The 18,186-nt window shown below is 51.6% G+C and overlaps 2 long non-coding RNA genes across 2 annotated transcripts in view; one reads left to right on the top strand and one right to left on the bottom strand.

The window, feature by feature from the left end:
* Window positions 1-13,005, bottom strand: part of LOC126960129 (uncharacterized) — a 39,814-nt gene extending 26,809 nt beyond the window's left edge. The window contains exons 1-2 of the long non-coding RNA XR_007727732.1: window positions 12,944-13,005; window positions 12,538-12,705 (exon numbers count right to left, since the gene is read on the bottom strand). This is a non-coding gene — a long non-coding RNA (uncharacterized LOC126960129). The remainder of the gene's footprint in view (window positions 1-12,537; window positions 12,706-12,943) is intronic.
* A 588-nt stretch (window positions 13,006-13,593) lies between these two features.
* Window positions 13,594-15,670, top strand: LOC126960136 (uncharacterized). Its single transcript, XR_007727739.1, has 2 exons — window positions 13,594-13,779; window positions 15,382-15,670. It is a non-coding gene; the product is annotated as an uncharacterized LOC126960136 (long non-coding RNA).
* The last annotated feature ends 2,516 nt before the right edge of the window (window positions 15,671-18,186 follow it).

The following is an 18,186-nucleotide window of genomic DNA, read 5'->3' as shown; positions in this document are numbered from 1 at the left end:
TGGCTGACAGTCTCCATTTCATTATTACTGTTTACTCTAAGGGTCATTATTAAAGTAGTGTGAAAACTGTTGCCCAATGGAATAATCGTTCTTTTCCATTTGAATACAAACGTTGTCAGTGACACATACATTAACCTTTAAAACACCCATGTTTTCCATGTCCATGTCTACCTAAGACGTCAGAAAACTATTTACTTAAAGAAAATGGGCCAGGCATGGTATGTCACTCCTATAATCCCAACACTTTGGGAGGCTGAGGCAGGCAGATCACTTGAGGCCAGGAGTTTGAGACTAGCCTGGGCAACATGGGGAAACCCCACCTCTACTAAAAATTCAAAAATTAGCTGGGAGTCGTGGTGGGTGCCTGTAATCGCAGCGACCGGGGAGGCTGAGGCCAGAGGATTGCTTGAGCCCAGGAGGTGGAGGTTGTGGTGAGCCAATATCATGCAACTGCATTCCAGTCTGGGTGATAGAAGTGAAATCCTGTCTCAAATAAAAAAAGAAAGAAAGAAAGAAAGAAAGAAAGAAAGAAAGAAAGAAAGAAAGAAAGAAAGAAAGAAAGAAAGAAAGAAAGCAAGCAAGCAGCTGCATAACTGAGTGCTCACAAAGCTACTCTGCCATGAGTTATTACAGGAAAATGGAGATTCTGGGAGAAGAAACAGTGTATAGATCCAAAAGTTTTGGTTTTGCTGTGGTCTTATTGTGCATGCTTTTAAAAAATCAGATGTGGGATTTTCCCCAAATAAAAATATTTTTTATAATAGGATAAATTTATGTCCCAGCACAGTGATATTCATGACCATCCTCGCCCCTCCTTTGTGTGGTCTTTGTGACATTCTTGACAGGTCCACCATTTTAGTGGATTGCGCCCTGCAACCTGGCTCCACGCAGAAGACTGCCTCTTCTTCTCAGAAGCCTGCCTGGGTTGCACGGGGACACCTCGCCCAGCAGTGTTCACAACTCTGTCGGCTCTCTGCTGCCCCTCTCCATCCATGCCACACACACGAATCCATAAGGACTGGCTCCCGATTTTTTTTTTTGTTTTTTGAGACAGAGTTTCGCTCGTGTTGCCTAGGCTGGAGTGCAATGGCGCGATCTCTGCTTATCGCAACGTCCACCTCCTGGGTTCAAGCAATTCTCCTGCCTCAGCTTCCCGAGTAGCTGGGATTACAGGCATGCACCACCATGCCCGGCTAATTTTTGTATTTTCTTTTTAGTAGAGACAGGGTTTCTCCATGTTGGTCAGGCTGGTCTCGAACTCCCAACCTCAGGTGATCCGCCCATCTTGGCCTCCCAAAGTGCTAAGATTACAGGCGTGAGCCATCGCGCCCGGCCAGGACTGGCTCCCGATTCTAATGGTTGCCCGGAACCCCGTGCCCAGCCCAGCTGAGCTCTGTACCCACCAGGGCACTTGATCTGCTGTAATTGCTCTGGGCCTCAGCCTCTCCATGCAGCACACACACACATGATCAGTGTGCTTCACAAGGATATAGGGAGAACTTTAGGAGAGGAGACATGTCTTCTAAGAATCATTTTTAGTAATAAATAGCATGGGGGTGGGGGCGGCGGGGGCGGTGGCTCACACCTGTAATCCCAGCACCTTGGGAGGATGAGGCGGGCGGATCACCTGAGGTCAGGAGTTCAAGACCAGCCTGACCAATACGGACAAAACCCGTCTCTACTAAAAATACAAAATTAGCTGGGCATGGTGGTGTGAGACTGTAATCCCAGCTACCTGAGAGGCTAAGGCAGGAGAATCACTTGAATCCGGGAGGCAGAGGTTGCAGTGAGCCGAGATTGCATCATTGCACTCCAGCCTGGGAAACAAGAGTGAAACTCCGTCTCAAAAAAAAAAAAAAAAAAAATAGCATGGGGGGAATGAAGCCTCATATTTTGACAATAAATTCCTCCTGGCATATATTACAATCTGATGCATTCTTAAATGTGAATTCCTTTGTGCTATAAACATTAAGTGCCGCATTTTCTCAATGCTGTGAGCTTTTAATTCTGCGGCATGGCTCTGCGACTGTGGCTGTGAGTAGGGACGGCTGTGTTGATGTGTACGTGGTCATTCCACACCTTAGATGTGAGAGGTGCACTCTGGTCTGTGGTCGACAGCTAAGTTGCTCTATCTCTTTAAACTTCACTGCACCAAACTGGAGAACCCACAGCTGCTCTTTCCCAGTGGGTCTGGGCAGTAGCTGGGGTTGGTTTGCAAACCAACTATAATTTTCTGTGGCGGATTCTTTTTCTTTCTTTCTTTTTTCTTTTTCTCTCCTTTTTTTTTTTTTTTTTTTTTTTTTTAGCGCTCCTGCGCACTGCCTGATGTTCCCTCCCTGGGCTGGATGCCAATGCTGGGAGACTCAGAAGCCGCGTGTGGAAGATGGCAGCGTGGGTGTGGCCTGGGTGCCCACATGATGGAGTAGAGGGAGCCATTATCCCCAACACAAACCTGCCCACTGACTCGGACCCGCACTGGACTGTGGGACCTGGTTGGACGCCCTAAAATGTGGGTTTTGTGATGGTTATAACAGCCTGCATTGACTGGGTCCTCAGCCAGTCTCAGGGTCTTTGGCAATATTTAGAACTTGCTTGGCCCTTTGTCTTTTGATACTTATCTGGCCAAATTTGGCCTGAATGGACCAAACTTTGGCCTTTTCTGTTTCTGGGCAGGCACTGTTGGGCACTGTCAGAGAGAAACCTCAAAGTCAGACATTACATTGTCTGGGATGCAGCTGTGCCCAGCAATCCTGGGGTGTCCCCAATCCAACTTTCTCTGCCGCTTTCTGGAGTGGCTATTTCAAGTCTCTGGTTTTCTGAAGCCCTCAAGTCTCTCTTTCCACTTCAAAGAGAACATTGCAGTCATTGATTGGGAACTTGCTCCAAGTGAGGGGCAGCTGTGCCCACCCTCCCATCCTCTCCCACACCTAGGGAGTTCATGGCTAGCTCTGCCCTCTGGGCACTGGCCCCCAGCCAGAGACCTCTGCAGGGGCAGTGCTCCATCTCATGCCATCTCTTGCCTGCACCTTCCTCTCTGCTAGTGCCTTTCTTCTGTGTATCTGGCTGTGTGGGAGAAGTTCTCTAGCAGCAGAGCCTAGTTCAACGATTTTAAAAAAAAATACACCATAGGTTTCATGCCCTGAATACCACTTACAGAGCAGCTGCTGGGTACTTGCAATATAGGCAAAATGCAGATCTTGCTCAACTCTTCTGGTGTCTGTCTTTGTTAACTAGCCATCGCGCTCCCCTAGCTAAAATGGCTATCTCTGGAGGGGTGACACGGTCATTCATGGCGGGTAGCAGACATCAATCGCTACCACTTGTTTTCTTGGTGGTGGTAATGGAGACCCTCCAGAGAACCCTTACACCCCTCTTAATCTCCTCATGGCAGGAAAACTGGGTTGTGCTCTGAAATGTCATAAAGTCATATTTGGAGAGCTGTGCTGACTCTGAGTCGCTGGCTGAGATCGCTTTCTTCCTGAACAGTGTGCCGACTGCCATGCCACGGCTCCTCATGCAGGCAGCACAGGGCAAAGCTGGGAGGCACATCTTGGACTCTGACATAATGATTTTTTTCCTGCTTCTGTGGTTAAACACATTTAGAGGACCTGCTTTGAAGGTTCCTACGTTCCTGGCTGCATTATGCAAATCATAGGCACGTGTATGTTAGGAATGCAAGGAGCTTGTTTACATCATCTTTTTGTTGTTGTTGAGGCTGAGTCTTGCTCTGTCGCCCAGGCCAGAGTACAGTGGTGCGATCTTGGCTTACTACAACCTTCGCCTCCCGGGTTCAAACAATTCTTGTGCCTCAGCCTCCTGAGTCGCTGGGATTGCAGGCACACACCACCATACCCAGCTAATTTTTTTTTTGTATTTTTAGTAGAGATGGGGTTTCACCATGTTGGCCAGGCTGGTCTCGAACTCCTGACCTCAGGTGATCCTCCAGCCTCTCAACCCAAAGTGTTGGGATTTCAGGCATGAGCCACTGCACCTGGCCTACATCATCTTTTGTGAAAAAAAAAAAAATTGTTTATACACTTGAATGTCTAATCAGCATTTCAAAGGTAACATGCCAAAAACTAAATTCTCATTATCCCTCCTCCCCAGCCACCTCCATCCCAGCAGAGGTGTCTCCAGCAGCTCAGGCCAGTGATCTAGCCGTCAGACTTGACTCCCCTCATGCTCTCTCACCCATCTAACCAATCAGAAATATTACTGACTCTGCTTTCCAAATCTACCTTCATTACACCTCCCCCCAACTCACCTCCACCCTCTCCCAGATGCCACCATCGTTCCTGGACAATTACAGTGGCCTTCTACGGGTCATGTCTCCCCCATTGTCTTCTCTCCCGAATTCTGTTTTCCATAGACAAGCTAGACTATTTTGATCATGAAAATCTCACTGTGCTACTCCCTGCTTACAATAACCTCCTCTCCCATGTGGAATCAAATCTTAAGTCCTCAGCCAGGCGCAGTGGCTCACGCCTGTAATCCCAGCACTTTGGGAGGCCAAGGCGGGAGGATCACGAGGTCAGGAGATCGAGACCATCCTGGCTAACATGGTGAAACCCCGTCTCTACTAAAAAATAGAAAAAATTAGCCAGGCGTGGTAGCGGGTGCCTGTAGTCACAGCTACTCGGGAGGCTGAGGCAGGAGAATGGCGTGAACCCAGGAGGCGGAGCTTACAGTGAGCCGAGATCATGCCACTGCACTCCAGCCTGGGCGACAGAGCGAGACTCCATCTCAAAAAATAAAAAATAGAAAAATCTGAAGTCCTCGCTGTGACTGCACCAGTCCTCCAGCATCCCTGTTTCTTGGGCCTGCCAGGCCAGTCCCCACCTGAGGACTTTTGCACTTGTTATGTCCTCTGCCGAGAAAGCTCTTCCCTGACATCTCAGTTCCTGGAGTGGCTTTCCTTGACATCTTAGTTTCCCAGGGCTGCTGTAACCACAGACTGGATGGCATAAACAACAGAAATGTGGTCTCTCACAGTTCTGGAGCCAGAAATCCAAAATCAAGGTGTCTGCAGGGCCGTGCTCTCTTGCTCTGAAAGCTCTGAGAAAGAATCTCTCTTACGCATCTTTCTCAGCTTCTGGTGGTTCCCATAAACCCTTCATGTTCCTTAGTTTATAGCCGCATCATTCTAATCTCTGCCTCCAGTGTCACCTGGCGCTCCCACTATGTGTCTGTGACCCTTCTCTTCTTATAAAAACACCAGTCACGCTGGATTAGGACCCACTCTAATTCACCATGACCTCACGTTAACTTGATTACTACTGTGAAGACCCTATTTCCAAATAAAGTCACATTCACAGGTGCCAGGTTAGGGCTTCAACATCTTTTTTTTCCTTTTTTTAGAGATGGAGTTTTGCTCTTGTCACCCAGCCTAGAGTGCAATGGCTTGTGGTCTCAGCTCACTGCAATCTCTGCCTCCCAGGTTCAAGTGATTCTCCTGCCTCAGCCTCCCAAGTAGCTGGGATTACAGGCGCCCACCACCATGCCCGGCTAATTTTTGTATTTTTTTAGTAGAGACAGGGTTTCACCATGATGGCCAGGCTGGTCTCAAACTCCTGACCACAGGTGATCCACCCACTTCAGCCTCCCAAAGTGCTGGGATTACAGGCGTGATCCACTGTGCCCGGCCGTCTTCAGCGTATCTTTTTGGGAGCCCTTTGAACCTTCAATGCATAAAAACATCCTATATCCTATAGATGTAGAATCGCTATTTGCTCTACATCTTGGCCTGTTTTCTTCACCCCATGTCATTTCCCACTACCTGAAACTATGCCCCAAAGGATAGTGGCAGCTGTCTAAATTAGAATCTCCCTACCCATTCTCCTTAAAACTGTACAGGTGAGCAAGGAGAGCAGACACCCATTGCTCATGTCTACACCACATCTAGAAGGCAGAAGACAAAAGTGGCTTAAAAAGGATCCAGCTGAAGCAAGAGAGCGCCCAAGCAATCAATCACAGAAGAAAAAGGGTGTTGTTGATTAAAGAAACTGCCCTTCACTCTAGCAACAGAAGAGGGAGCAGTTGATCTGCACAACCAATAGGCCGCTCAGGCCCCTAGGCCTCCACTGCATTGTCTGCTATTGCCAGTCCAGGGAAACGCAACAGAAATAAACAAGAACAACCACAAAGCAGAAAAGGAGAACCACACTTTCTGGCAGATGGAGCCACTTTGGAAAACAGTTTGGTGAGTCCTCAGAAAGTTAAACATGTAATTTCCACGACCCAGCAATTCCACTCCTAGGTATCTCCCAAGACAAATGAAAACATGTCCACACAGAAACTTGTACATGAGTGTTCCTAGCAGTATTCCTCCACAAGAGCCAAAAGGTGGAAACCACTCAAACGCCCACCAACTGATGAATAAGTGAACACGTTGTGGTATATATCGATACAACAAGAGACTATTTGCGGTAAACAGGAGTGAAATACTGATTGATACTACAACATGGATTAACTTTGAAAACATTGCTGGGGTTCGGAAGCTGATGCCCCACATTTAATGCTTTGTACATGCGGAACTGAAAGAAGAGCTTCAAGGTGTCTCTCCTCCCTCCTGCCCAAACATAGGCTTCCCTGACCTTTCCCCATCTGTCTAAAGTCTGGGCCTACGAAGGAAAACAATCACCTCCAGTCACTTCCCTGAGTTTTCATTAACTGCACCCATATCTCAGGAAGGAAAACTAAAGTCTGTCAACACACCTAGACAGAATTTGTCGCAAACCATTGTCTGCTCTGCAGGCCCAAGACTTTACCGCAGACCGTGGTGTGTTCTTCAAGCCCTTTGAATCTTCCGTAGTCATCATTTATTGCCCCTCCCCAAAATTCCTCTTCTCCCACTCCCATAACTATGACTAGGGAAGATTCAAAGGGCTAAAAATACAAAAATTAGCAGAGCATGGTGCCACATGCCTGTAATCCCAGCTACTTGGGAGGCTGAGGCACGAGATTTGATTGAACCCGGGAGGCAGAGGTTGCAGTAAGACGAGATCGTGCCACTGCACTTCAGCCTGGGGGACAGAGCGAGACTCCATCTCAAAAACAAAACAAACAAACAAACAAACAAAAACAGGCGATTGGGTCATGACGGCTCTGCCTTTGTGAATGGATTAACCCATTCATGAACTAATGGACTGGTGGGTTAACGGATTAATGTGTTATCACAGAGTGGAACTGGTGGCTTTATAAGAAGAGGAAGAGACATGGGCCAGCATGCTCAGTCCCCACAACCCCCGCCCCGCAATGTGATGCCCAGCACCACCTTGGGACTCTACAGAGAGTCCCCACAACCCCCGCCCCGCAATGTGATGCCCAGCACCACCTTGGGACTCTGCAGAGAGTCCCCACAACCCCCGCCCCGCAATGTGATGCCCAGCACCACCTTGGGACTCTGCAGAGAGTCCCCACAACCCCCGCCCCGCAATGTGATGCCCAGCACCACCTTGGGACTCTGCAGAGAGTCCCCACCAGCAAGAAGCCCTCACGAAATGCGGCCACTCAACCTCGGACTTCCCAGCCTCCAGAAGTGTGAGAAACAAATTTCATTTCTTAGCAATTACTCAGTTTCAAATATTCTGTTATATGCAACAGAAAATGGACTGAGAGTTCTTAAGGAATTCCCCATCACATCCGAGGCTTAACCAGAGGTGACCTTTGTCTGGTTCCCCAGGAGGCTCCTGGAGGAAAGGAGTGGACGCTGTCCACCACCTCATTCATTGGATGCAGGGCCTGAAGGGAGGACCTGTAGAGGGTTTTCCAGCAGCTCCCTTAAAAGGAGCCTGGAGAGAGGTGATTGAATTACTTCCTCAGTGCGTCTTATTTGTTAATGACATGCTGATTTCAATGATCCATGTCATCCCCGTCCCTATTACCATAAATAATGAAGCATTAGCTGTACGTGGCAGTGGCTGTCTAGAGCAGCAAAGAGCCGATCCCACGGTGTGTCTGCCCTGTCAAAAGCATGTTGGCTGTGCTTAAAAATGACACTCCAGCCTGTCCCTGCAATCCCCATGCGCTTTCATCGTGAGTCAGGACTTCAAGATGCTATTCATTCCGAAGCCATGTCAGCTCAGCTGTCAAGATAAGAAAGTTTATTGCATCTTGTATTTATGATAAACTGGAGTGACATGCAGATTTTGAATTTCTTATTCTAAAGCCATTTTAATCTAGGCTAAATGCAGCCTGTCAAAAGGCAGGATCCATGGTTGGGGCTGGGGACTGAAGGGAGGCGACAGCAGTGTGGTTGGCAGACAGGGGAGAGGGAAGGTGAGCAACAGAGAAAGGTGCCTGGGTTCCCAAACAGGGTTCCAGACGCAAGTCCACGCTGCCTAGAAGTGAGATGGCTCTGGGGCAGGACGCATGAAGGGTCTCGCCCAGAACAGTGGTTCCAGCGGTGATTCCCAGGGATCTATGGAAACCCCGAGCCGGGGGGAAGCTTGAGTCACAAGATGTTTCAGCCCTTTTGAGGACTAGGTATTTGTGAACAAAGGCTGGCCTTGGAAATTGAATATGCTCTCGACTTACAATGCTGCCACTTAAGAGGTTGTTGGACTGGGGGTTACTCATTCAGGGCACTGTTGTCACTTCTGGGGTGAGAAAAGCCAAATTATTACACGCTGAAGCGGATGTGTGGGGCCTGAGGTTTATGCCACCCAGGAGCTCTCTTTAAAGAAAAGAACAACAAAAATTGTGGTACAGAATTGCTTGGGTCCCTCCAAGGAGTCTACCCAAAGGGCCTGCAGTGAGGGGTCCTAGTACCCCAGGCACAGAGGACCATGAGCTGCCCAGGGCGTCATGCCTGGGGAAGGCTGAGATGTGAAGCCCGGTCCCCGTTCCTGGCACAGAGAGCCTAAGACCTTTGGAATCTCTGCAGTGAGAAGAATGAATGTTTTTTGTGTACTAAAGAGATGACTGGAGGCTGGGAGCCCCCGAACAGCTTCAGGATGAGGGCTGGTCCCAGAAAGACCAAGGCAGGATTAGGGGGTTGGAACTTTCAGCCCTACTCCCTGCAAACCTCCTCTGGGGAGAGGAGACAGGCTGGAGATGGAGTTAATCACCAGTGGTCAATGATTAATGAATCATGAATCATGCCCATGTCATGAAAACTCCCTGAACATTCCTGAACAATGGAGTCTGGAGAATGTCCAGGTTGGCAAACACGACCGTGTATTGACAGGGCGGCACACCTCCGACTCCATGGGGACAGAAACTCCTGGGCTCGGGACCCTTCCAGACCTAGCCCTGGCTGTTTGTCTGTGTCCATGGTAATAATCTGGTAATAGTAAATAAGTGTTTTCTTGATTTCTGTGAGCTGTTCTAGCCAATTATTGACCTGAGGGAGGTGGAGATTGTAAGAACCTCCTGACTTGGTAGCCAAGTCGGACAGAAGTGTAGGTTCTCTGAGTACCTAAGACTTGTGACTGGCGTCTGCGGTGTAGGCGATCTTGTGGGACCGAGCCCTTGAACCTGTTCAGTCTGACATTAGTTAGTGTCAGAACTGAATTGAATCATAGGACACTCAGTTGGTCCTGGAGAACTGGCTGGTGTGGAAAAGATCCCACATTTGGTGTGAGAAGTGTTTGAATAAAAACAGCTCAAGCCCATTCTTCATTTCTCAGCAGGGTGGCTTTTGTTTGCTTTGCTGCTCCAACATTTCATTACTCATCTGGGCCCCAATGGGCCTTTATTAAGAAGATAAACCTTTTAACATAAAACTAGCTCCAGATCTGAGCCACTCATTTCCCCTGAAGCTCTCTGGGGTCCTCGTAGGCTCTCTGTTTGGACAGGTGATCCCAGCGAGTCTCCCAGCTTCAGAGGCTGAGAGGCTGTGATCCCCATCAAAGGCAGCACACACCAGTTTCCCCCAAGGAGCCCCCATCTGCCTTCAATTCCACCTACAGTAGGACAGAATTGGCAGTGGGCACAGCTGGCTGCCATGGCTTCCAGGGGCTGGAAGGAGACAGTTTACTGCAGGGATTCTTTTTTTTGTTTGTTTGTTTGAAACAGCATCTCACTCTGTCGCCCAGGCTGGAGTGCAGTGGCACAATCTCGGCTCACTGCAACCTCCACCTCCTGGGTTCAAACGATTCTCATGCCTCAGCCTCCCGGGTAGCTGGAATTACAGGCACACGCTACCACACCCGGCTAATTTTTTGTATTTTTAGTAGAGACGAGGTTTTGCCATGTTGGCCTGGCTGATCTCAAACTACTGGCCTCAAGTGATTCACCTGCCTTGGCCTCCCAAAGTGCTGGGATTACAGGCATGAGCCACCGCGCCCAGTTTACTACAGGGATTCTTATCCGAGGGCCTATGGATCCCAAAATGGCATGTATAATTTTTATTTTTAAGGTCTGCTTTTCTGAGGAAATCAGTTGTCCAATTTTCAGATGGGTCCTTGACTGCCCTCAAAGGTTAAAAATGATTTCCAGGTGAAAAAATAAAGAAAAATACTGTTGCATTCTCTATTTTTTTTTTTTTTTTCTAAAAGTCAAATCAAGTATGGGAAATTCCAGTTATCCAGGGTGCCTCGACCAGGGAGTCTTCAGGCCGCTTGAACATGGAGGCACCACACACCACCCATGTGTAATCACCCAGCGGGCTCTGCATGCCCACTGCCTTGACAGAGCTGATTGATCAAGACAGGGGAATTGCAGTGGAGAGTTTAATTCAAGCAGAGCTGGCTGTACAGGAGACTGGAGTTTTATTACTACTCAAACCAGACTCCCTGAAAACTTGGGGATCTGGGTTGTTGAGGATAATTTGGAGGGTTGGGGGGGGCTGGAAAATGGGGAATGCTGATTGGTTGGGTGGAAGATAAAAATGTTCCTGGAAAGGGGTTCCAATCCAGACACCAAGAGAGGGTTCTTGGATCTCACACAAGAAAGAATTCAGGGCGAGTCCATAAAGTTGGCAACTCCATAGGCAGGGCAGTGGCATGAGCTGCTCGAGAGAGTTTAGTTATTTCTTGATTATACGCTAAACAAGGGGTGGATTATACATGAGGTTTCCAGGAAAGGGGCAGGCAATTTCCAGAACTGAAGGTGACTCCCTCTTTGAGACCATATGGGGTAACTTCTGGATGTTGCCATGGCATTTGTAAACCGTAATGGTGCTGGTAGGAGTGTCTTTTAGCATGCTAAACATTATAATTAGAGTATAATAAGCAGTGAGGACGACCACAGCTCATGAGACTCATTATAAGACGTCGTCATCTTGGTTTTGGTGGGTTTTGGCTGGCTTCTTTACCACATCCTGTTTTATCAACAAGGTCTTTATGACCTGTATCTTGCACTGACCTCCAACCTCATCCTGTGACTAAGAATGCCTAACCTCCTGGGGATGCAGCCTAGTAGGTCTCAGCCTTATTTTACCCAGCCCCTATTCAAGATGGAGTTGCTGTGGTTCACACACCTCTGACAAAATCACAGAAAGTCGAAGCTGTCCTCTTTTGCTGAGTCAGTTCCCGGGAAGGGGCCACAAGACCAGATGAGCCAGTTTATCAATCTGGGTGGTGCCAGCCCATCATCGATCATCATGTGCCGGGTCCAGCCCATCATTGATCATCACGTGCCGGGTCTACAAATTATCTCAAGCACAGATCTCAGGCCTTACCATAGGGAAGTTATCCCCAGGAGCAATTTGGGAAGGCTCAGAATCTTGCAGGCTCCAGCTGCATGACTCCTAAACCCTAATTTCTAATCTTGTAGCTAATTTGTTAGTACTGCAAAGGCAGTGTAGTTCCCAGGCAGGCAGGGAGTTTGTTTTGGGAAAGGGCTGTTATTGTCTTTGATTCAAAGCAAAACAATAAACCAAGCTCCTCCCAAAGTTAGTTCATGCCCAGGAATGAACAAGGACAGCTTGGGGGTTGGAAGCAAGATGGAGTCAGTTAGGTCAGATCTCTTTCACTGTCATAGCTGTCTGTTATAATTTTGCAAAGGCGGTTTCACAGGGACATTGCTTTGGTAAGATCTACCATTTCTCTGAAGGTTGAGTTTGGGATGCAGTAGCCTTTGAGTACCGCTGTCCTGTTGCTGTGTGTGTGTTCAGGGCAATCCAGGAAATCTGGAGAAACCAGAGCGTGTGGGACCCGCCCCCATTTCTCTGGTGGGTCAGGCAGGAGGGTGACTGAGGAAATGTGTCCTGGGATACTTCCCGCCTCCCAGGGTGCGTGGGACTCAGCCCTTCCCCAGCCTGCAGAGGATGGGGGTGCTTTGCCAGCGGTCAAGGCATGTGCCCCAGGGGGCCAGGAAGCCTTTATCAACTCCTTACTACCCCAGCTGGAAGCAGCAAACGCTCCACCCTGTCCTGCTGCCTGAGCACAGAGGTCTTTTGTTGTTGTTGTTATTGTTATTTTTGAGCCAGAGTCTCATTCTGTCGCCCAGGCTGGAGTGCAGTGGCACGATCTCAGCTCACTGCAACGTCTGCCTCCCGGGCTCAAGCGATTCTCCTGCCTCAGCCTCCCGAGTAGCTGGGATTACAGGCGCCCGCCACCATGTCCAGCTAATTTTTGTATTTTTAATACATACGGGGTTTCACCATGTTGGCCAGGATGGTCTCGAACCTCTGACCTCGCGATCCGCCCACCTCGACCTCCCAAAGTGCTGGAATTACAGGCGTGAGCCACTGCGCCCGGCTTGACCACAGACTTCTCATCAGATTTTTTCTTTCTTCTAAATTCCTGTGAGACCAGCCGCCTGAGGGATTAAGAATATCGAGGGATGTAAGGGAGAGTGAAAGAAGGGGCACTCTTCCCTAGGGAAAGGGAGGCAAGGAGGGAGGGGTCGCGGAGGGAAGAAGGGGGCGTGGAGGGAGGGAAGCAGGAAAAAAGGGGAGGGAAAGAGGGAGGAGGGGGCGCGGAGGAAGGGGCGGGCCTCCCCCGCCGGCCTCCCTACCTTCCCTGCTGCCCCTGCCTCTCGCACTAGCGCCCCACACCTGTGGCGCCCTCGCTCTGCCCAGTCCCGCGGCCTCCTCGCCACCGCTCCCCCGGGCTCCTCTCTCCCCCTCTGCCCGCCCCTTCCGTGGGGCCCGCCCCTTCCGTGGGGCCCGCCCCTTCCGTGGGGCCCGCCCCTTCCGTGGGGCCCGCCCCTTCCGTGGGGCCCGCCCCTTCCGTGGGGCCCGCCCCTTCCGTGGGGCCCGCCCCTTCCGTGGGGCCCGCCCCTTCCGTGGGGCCCGCCCCTTCCGTGGGGCCCGCCCCTCCGCCAGCCTCCGCCCCGCTGGCTTCCCCTTCCTGCAGCCCCGGACTCGGAACCTCCCCGGCCGCTCCAGGGCCTGGGCGCGGCTACCCTTCGTTTCTCCGACCTCGTGCTGCAGCGCCGGGCCCCTAGGCCGCGCCCTCCCCTCCTCCCCTGCTCACCCCACGGTTGGCCTCGGGGTCTCCAGCGCGCCGCCCCCGTCCCCGCCCTCGGCGTCCCGCAGCCCCTGCCTCCTCGCCGCCCTGCAGTGCCGTCCTCCTGGGGGGGGTCCCTCCGCAGGCCCCTGCTCTGGGCACCCAGGCACTTTCCGCCCTGAGCGTGGCAGCTGCTGCCGGGGGTCCTGGGAGCGCGGGATGGGAGCTCCCACGCAGCGTCCCACAGGCTCCTGGGCGCCGCGAGCCCGCGCGACTCGCACGGAGCAGGTCCACCCGCAGCGAGGGGCCGCTCACTACCACGGGGCCCGCCAGAGGGCAAAGCCCCAGACAGACAGCAAATAGGGAGGCGGCTGGCACCTGGGGAGGCCGAGGCGGGAGGATCGCTGGAGCCCAGGAGTTCGAGACCCGCCTTGGCAACATAGTAAGACCCCACTCCAACCGCCCACCATCTCTACACTAAATTTAAAAATTAGCCGGGCGTGGTACCAGCACTTCGGGGAGGCTGAGGTGGGAGGATCACCTGAGCCGGGGACGGTCGAGGCTGCAGTGAGACGAGATCGCGCCACCGCACGTCAGCCTGGGCGACACAGCCCAGACCCCGTCACAGAGCAAAATTGAAGGAGGCGGCGGTTTCCTTCCGGAACCACTGCAGATCAAGTGCAGGGAGCTGTGGAACTCCTGGGCACCCAGCCCTCGGCGCCCTGCACCGCCAGCCCTAGAGCTGGGGTGTTCCGGCCCGGAGGGATAGGGGTTTGCAGGGTGGTGAGCACGGAGGCTGCCCGCGGGGCGAGGGAGCTGCCGGGGAGGAGGCAGAGAGGCCGGCGTGGAGGGCCTGGGAGGCTGCAGCGCAGCGGGGCCCCGGCTTTGTCCGGAGCAGTTTCCAGGAAAGAGCTGAGAGGAGCGGGAGGGAGAGGAGGAGGAGAACCAGGCCGGGATTTTCCCGCCTGGGGTCAAACCAAAGCAAACAAACCAAAGTGATGCGCCTCACGGGTGCCTTGCTTCTGCCCCTGCCGCGGCTGAGATTTGAAGGAAAGCCACTGTGCCGAGTCCCAGCGGGGGTTTTGTAAATGCTGCGGAATTGGTCCCTCACGGTTCACAGCGCAATCACCACACTTGCTTGGCCTCCTGGAAAGCCTTACTCTCTTTTTATAATTAGAAACATTTTTTTTTGGCCGGGTTCGGTGGCTCACGCCTGAAATCCCAGCACTTTGGGAGGCAGAGGCGGGCGGATCACCTGAGGTGGGGAGTTGGAGACCAGCCTGACCAACCTGGAGACCCCTTCTCTACTAAAAATACAAAATTAGCCGGGCGTGGTGGTGCAGCCTGTAGTCCCAGCTACTCAGGAGGCTGAGGCAGGAGAATTGCTTGAACCCAGGAGGCAGAGGTTGCAAGTAAGCCGAGATCGTGCCATTGCACTCCAGCCTGGGCAACAAAAGCGAAATAACGTCTCAATTTTTTTTTTTTTTTTTTTTTTTTTGTAGCAAGGGGGTCTCACCATGTGGGCCAAGCTAGTCTCAAACTCCTGGGCTCAAGTGTTCCTCCAGCCTTGGCCTCCCAAAGTTTTGGGATTACAGACATGAGTCACCGAGCCCAGCCAGCCTTACTGTTCAGAATGATGTCACATCTTTGTGGACTGTTGAAAATGAGGTTGTTTTCCTCAGTCTCCTAGAAGCCCCGAAATAGCCATACAGATGTCCAAGCAGTTCTGGTTTGATTATCAAGGAGCATGTATAAAATAGCTACGTGTGAATGGGGTCTCTGCAAATGGAAACTGGCGGGGGAGGCTCGGGACTCAGAGGTCTGCGGGAGAAAGTGCGTAATGAACACATGCCCATGGCCTCTCCCCGTGTGCCAGGGCATCCTCCCACATAGGCCAAAAGTGCTCTGCAGAACAAAGTACTTGTGGTCCACAGAATGCCTCCCAGCTCTTGCCTGCAAAGGGAAGAAAGGATAGCTGAGGATCATTAAGCAGAATGCCAGAAGATTTATGGAAAGCCCCTCTGATAGCTCAACCTAATTGCAGCTCCCTCCAGCGTGCGAAATGCGGCTAATGGACAGCTGCTCCTGCGGCTCTGATGTTGCTAGACCTCCTCAGCACTCAGCCCAGGGCAGCCAGGAAGAATGAATAGTGATTCAGAGGGATAGGAGGAAGCTGTGTGGCATTTCACAGATACTTATTGTAAAACTGCTGCTGGCCATGTCTTCTTTTCCTATCAGAGCTAATGAGTTTTGATATGTGAACATTTCTTCTCCTTCATAGGTAATGTGTTGATTTGGCACTTTAATCTTAGAATAATCATTTCTAAAACCAACCCAACTGCTTTTCTCTACCATTTTGGCCTTAGCAAACAGATGAGTCTGTAGACTTGAGCATTGCTTGGGCACCGTCTGTGTGCAGGTCAGGCAGGGGATGCTGGTGGCTGGGAAACACAGAGGATGGAGGGGTCTTAGGTGCACATGAAGGGGTGGGGTCAAGTCCACAGGGGGTCGCCGCTGGCAGCAGTCCGGGAAGGCTTCATGGAGGAAGGGGGAGTTGAGTGATAAAGCGGTCCCCAGGTAAGGGGGAAGAGCATCCAGGGAGAGGAGACTGCTTCTGGGAAAACCGGAGGCATCACCTGGCAGGGGCTGGTATGGTGCTGGCTCAGGTGGGAGGAAGAGAGACCCCAGGGAAACTAACAGGTTCCACTGACAGGAGGCCTGTCCGGTGGGGAGGCGGGCTGGGGGTGGAGCCATGGCTGCAGGCCAGAGGGCTGCCTGACCAGCAGGTGTGTTGGCCAGGGTCCTTGTAGCAAAAACAGGGAGCTGAGGACCTCATGGCAGATGAACAGTTCCCTGGAGAAATGAGTGGCAGTAGCTGCAGGGGCTGCTTCCTGGTGAGGGCTGCCTGGCCAGAGCACGGCCTTACATGGGAGGGTGCTGCCACCCAGTGACCCTGCAGGGACCCTGTGTGGAGGGAGCCGGGGGTGGCGTGGGGATAGTTGCCTTGCTCTCCTGCTCTCGGCCTCCTGCAGCTCTCGCCACTCCCCGCCCTGCCACACGAGGTCAAACCCACCAGGAGTCAGAAGGTGAAGGGCGAGGTCCCAGGGTGAGGCGCAGGGAGGAGACGGTGGCAGCAGGGAAGGTGCTGCCTGCTGCAGAGTGAGACCTGGGACTGCCAAACAGTGACAGGAGCATCCGGGAGCTGAGGAGGCCTGTGGGGGGAGGAAGACAGTGGCTGGCAGTGACAGGAAGGGAGGGCCAGCATGGGACGGCAGTCCCAGAGCTCGGGCTCCCTGCCAGGCCAGCCTTTGTGACCTGGGGGTGGAGGTGGCAATTGCTGTCATATCATAAACACGTCAAGCTTACAGTGAAATCTCTAGTGTGGCTTGGGAACAAATGCATGTGCAGGTGTTTGAGTATCTGCCCTTACCTAAGCTCAGGGAGCAGGAAAACGAAAGCTTGCCCTGTAAACACATCAGCAGTAGGGCTTATGTGTGTCTCCACATTGGAACCCCCAAGACAGAGACTGGAGGCGGAGTTGATTTCCAAGCCCAGAGTGCTGGGCAGCCTTTGGGTTTTATGTCTGCTTACTTGGAGCTCAGTGATAGAAATCTAGGCCCCAAAAGAGGAAAGGACTCTCCTGCATAACCAGCACACCCAAGGAGTGCTTCAGGTGCAGCTGGATCCAGGCATCCTCAAATAGTGTGATTGGGAGTCCACTTTCCTTTCTCACCTTGGCTTGGCTCTGCCCTGCTCTGTGTGTTGTTTTCAGACGAGGTGGGGCCCCAGCAGCTCTGGTCCCCTTGATATGATCCCAGAGAAGAGCCAGCCCTTCCCTCCTGAGTTCTACACCGTCCCCTAAGGGACCCCAAACTGGCCTGATGGGAGGTCTCAAGCAGGCCATGTGAAGGGCATTGCACAGGAAACACAGAAACGGGAATTCTGTAAGGTCAGGAGAGCTCTGGCCACTTTGTTCTTGGGCCTGTTTTTATGATCCTCCCTCTACATGTAGCTCACACTTCCCTGCTCCTGGGCAGGCACCTGGTGAGGGGGTTGTCATGGCCTCCTGCCACTCATGAGGCTGTCAGATACTACCTGTGGTGTCCCTGCATTCTCAAGCTCCAAATTGTCAACTAAGAAATGGTCATTTAAAAAGAGAAAAGTGAGGCCGGGCACGCTGGCTCATTCCTGTAATCCCAGCACTTTGGGAGGCTGAGGCGGGCGGATCACCAGAGGTCAGGAGTTGGAGACCAGTCTGGCCAATGTGGTGAAACCCTGTCTCTACTAAAAATAGAAAAATTAGCTGGCAGTGGTGGCGGGCATCTGTAATCCCAGCTTACTTGGGAGGCTGAGGCAGGAGAATCACTTGAACCCGGGAGGCGGAGGTTACAGTGAGCCAAGATCATACCACCGCACTCCAACCAGGGTGACAGAGGGAGACTCCATCTCAAAAACAAAACAAAAAATTGATTTCTGAAATGGACGAAGGTTTTTTGCACGGGCGGTGCCATCAGTGATCATGCCTGTTCCACTGTGAGGTCGGTCGTGTGCTCTGTGACTCTGTGACATTTCGCTCTCAAGGCTTCTTTCTTTCATTTATGGCCAGTCCAAATGGTTTCACAGATAAAGAAATCTACAAGCCCAATCGTGGTGCGAGAAAAAAAACTTTAACACTCTGTCGTTCAGAAGGAAATCAGGAAGAGGAATTTCTCCTTTGAGACTAAAAGAAAGTCAGCTTTAACCAGTGCATGGGGGGCTGGCTCGATGTGGTAAACAAACCAAAGCATTGTTTTTAAATCAACAGAAATACATTTTTTCCCCTCAACAATGAACTCATTGTTTTTCTTGG

Source organism: Macaca thibetana, chromosome 7 (assembly GCF_024542745.1).
Source record: "Macaca thibetana thibetana isolate TM-01 chromosome 7, ASM2454274v1, whole genome shotgun sequence".
NCBI classification, from domain to species: domain Eukaryota; kingdom Metazoa; phylum Chordata; class Mammalia; order Primates; family Cercopithecidae; genus Macaca; species Macaca thibetana.
Note: the sequence above shows the minus strand (reverse complement) of the source record. Positions and strands in the feature narration are given on the sequence as shown.